Raw genomic sequence first — 3,775 nt, forward strand, 5'->3', positions numbered from 1 at the left:
TACTGGGTGTTATACGCAAACAATGAATCATGGAACACTACATCAAAAACTAATGATGTAATGTATGGTGATTAACATAACATAATAAAATTAAAAAAAAAAAAAGTAAGGGAATGTTACACCCAAGAAAGAGACAGTAGCCTTGGAGAAGAGAACAGGATAATGGGATAGGGGAAAGGGATGTAGACATTGAGAGTGTTCTGGTGGTGAATTCACAGGTGGTTATTATACTTTTATGTTTCACCAGTAACATATAGGCTACTTAAAATAGTATGTGTATATTTAAATATATAAAGGAGGTTGAAAAATAATAAACTTGAAGGGCAGTTAATCTGTAACAAATTATTATTAATACATTCACAGGCAAGTAATTGTATTCTAAATTAATAATGGCTTTTATAAATCAATAAGACAAAAAGTGCAACAGTGGAAGGTTATATAATTTTAGATAAATTTTATAGAAGTAAACATTAGTGTTTATGCAGATTACAATAAGGAGATACCATTTCAAACCCATCAGAGTTGCAAATATTTAAAAGGGTGATAAAATATCAAGCTTTGGTGAGTATTTGGGATGATAGGAATTATCTTACCCTGATGGCAGAGCAATAAACTGGTATAGTCATCTTAGAGAGAAATTTGCCAAAATCAAAATCAAAATGTCAAGATTTTATGACAGTAAACATATTAGCAATCCTAGATCTGAATTTGTATCTTACAGAAACTTGTGTAAAGGATGTTTATTTCTACATTAGCAAACATAAATAATTGTGGAATATTCATGTAATGGGATGTTATATATATGTTGAAATAAACTAAATTTATGTATTAATAAAGATAGATCTCAAAAGTAATGTTAAGTTTAAGAGTAAGTTACAGAAATACATAAACAACATAAAACATTTATACAAAGATGTAACAAGAACACTGACATGATATTATATATTTTATGGATCTATTCATATTAAATGTATACAAACCAAGAAAGATTTTGTCTATCATGTTTTATTCATTATAAAATATGTCTGAGGGAAATAGAGCAAAATTTTAATATTTGTTAAGTCTGGGATGTGGTTCATGCCTCTTTGTAAAATTTCTTAATTTTCTGTACTTTTAAAAATGTTAAATATATATTTAAGAAGCCTTTAAAAAATTATGGTAAAGCACCATTCTAGGAATCAGAACACGCCACCTCCATACAACCTCCCATTCCACCCATTCCTGGGTCTTCCTCTTCTTTAGGAATTTCGGTGACTACACCTTCTGCTGTAGTTAACAGAGAGGTCATTCCAGCAGCATTCAAGAAAGCAGTTCTTACAATCTTAGTTGGATCCATGATTCCTTTTTCCACCATAGTCACAAAATCTCCAAGCATAGTGTCATAACCAACTTCTGAGGAACTCTGCATAATTTTCTCAACTATCAATGATCCTTCAACACCTATATTCTTAACAGTGGTCACTGGAAGAATTTTGAGTGTTCTCTTAATAATTCTATACCAATTTTTTGATCTTCATTAGCTGGAGTTATTGAATCTAAGGCAGGAATGCATCGAAGCAGGGCACAACCCTCTCCCAGAGCAATGACTTCTTCAACAGCAGCTGGTGGAGCACTGAGGGCATCTGTAACTGTCTTTCATTCACTTCAACATCACTTGTCCCACCAACCTTCAGCACAGCTACTCCATCTGAGTTTTGCCAGACGTTCGTTCAGTTTTTCCTTTTCACATTTTCTAGTTGTTATATATAACTGCTCAATGATTTCTTTGAATACATTTTTCAATTTGAGCCTTCTCAATTTTTCCTTTTAAGAGCATGGCATCATCATTGGTCACAATGACCTCTCCAACATTTTCTAAGTTGTGAGGTCAGTTCTTCTCCAAACACTGCACCACCGGTAGCAATAGCCATGTCTTTAAGCTGATTCTTTCTATTGTCACCAAGATCTGGAGCCTGGACTGCCACAACCTGAAGACCAACTTTTAGCCTACTCAAAGTGAGTGTACTCAGAGCTTCTCCCTTAACATCTTCAGCAGTTATGACCAAGGGCTTACAGTGAGCATTGGTAATTTTAAGAGCAGGGATGATGGACCGGACACTAGAAATTTTCTTTTTACTCAGTAGAACATAGGCATCTTGGAGTTCACATTGCTGATCTTTTGATGTATTAATAAAGTATGGAGAAATTGATCAAATTTCATGCCTTCAATAATTTCTAATTCATCATTTAGTGTTTTTCCCATCCTTTATTGTGATGACACCCTTTCTTCCAAACTTTGCCATTGCATCAGAAATGATGTTGCCAATTTCTTTGTCTCCATTTACAGAAATCATAGCATCCTGAGCAATTTCTTCAGGGGTTGTCACTGAAGGCTGCTTCTTAAGTTCAGCAATTGCAGGATCAACAGGTAATATCACACCTCTCTTGACTTCCACAGAATTAGCACCTTTGCTAATCTTCTCGAAGCCTTCTTTGGCAATAGAGCGTGCCAGGACAGTAGTGGTAGTGGTGCCATCCCCAGTCTCTTCAAAAGTGTTATTGGCAACATCTTGAACAAGTTTAGCACCAATATTTTTATATTTATCTTTTAAGCCAATTGCTTTTGCAATAGTCACACCATCTTTTGTTACTTTGGGACTTCCTCAACTCTGGTCAATAATCACTGTTCTTCCCTTTGGCTCCATAGTAAGGGCTACAACATTGGCTAAAAGGTCTGTACCTTGAAGCATTAAGGCTCAAGCATCTGCACCAGCTTTTATACCTTTGGTATAGGCCCAAGTGGATGAGGAGCCAGTGCTCTGGACACTGGCATAATTTGGTGAAAGACTGTGGATAATAGAAGCACTTCTGCAGGGCAGTGGCAGTGCAGGGCAGTGAGACAGGCCATCGGAGGCTAGTAGAGGGCTCTTCCCCATCATCTCTATTTGACTGAAACTTAATTTCTCTATGAAATATCTAAATAAATATCTAATATCTATATATCTTTTCCCATAAAACTGTCCCTAACTTCCTGCAAATTAGTTAATGCCTTGATCTTGATATGGGCTCCTCTAATGCAATGGTCAAGAAAATTTTCTTGAGATGTTTATGGTGCAACTCACTAACTTTACTTAAGTAGCGCAGAGACAGGACCTGTGGGCAGAAAGAGATGTACTTTTTGCTGTGTGAGGCTGGTTGTTATATGCTTAGTAATGAAGGAGAAGGGGGCATGCAGGGAGTATCCAATTACAAAAGTTTCTTCAAATTTCTTTGAATTTCTACTTATAAAACTACTTTGGCAAGATTCCTCTGGTGCTTATCATTCAAGTCGACATTAATTATCAGGGAAGTATACAGGCAGTCATGAGACCCATAAAGAATGTAGCAACCAGCATGTATTTGATTCTTATCAAAACTATGCAGGCTTTAGGTCAGCCTTCCAGGCCAAGATAAACATTTTCCTGCTTCTGTCCCTCATATTCCTAATACTATATTAAACACATTTCATAATAATTAAGTTTACCCATCTCTCTCACTAGAAAGTATGTTCCTTGATGGCTAGAATAGTCAGTCTCAAGTCCTTACTCATGATTACACTCTGGTTGGCTAATATAGGTTTGCCACATAGTAGGTGCTCAATAGAAGTTCAATTTATGAATGAATGAACTAATTTCTGAATTAAATTGGTGGAAAAGCTTTACCACTTTTATTAGATCTAGTAAATTTTAAAGTCTTGGTTTCAAAATGTGAAATATCACAATTCATGTGGTCTGATCAAGACTTACATGACGGGGCA

General features: G+C 35.7%; 1 pseudogene; it reads right to left on the reverse strand.

The window, feature by feature from the left end:
* Positions 1-1,171: 1,171 nt before the first annotated feature.
* LOC116645804 lies at positions 1,172-2,887 on the reverse strand (annotated as a pseudogene).
* Between the last annotated feature and the right edge of the window lie 888 nt (positions 2,888-3,775).

The sequence above is a fragment of the Phoca vitulina genome, unplaced genomic scaffold (genome assembly GCF_004348235.1).
Source record: "Phoca vitulina isolate PV1807 unplaced genomic scaffold, GSC_HSeal_1.0 scaffold34, whole genome shotgun sequence".
Lineage (NCBI taxonomy): Eukaryota > Metazoa > Chordata > Mammalia > Carnivora > Phocidae > Phoca > Phoca vitulina.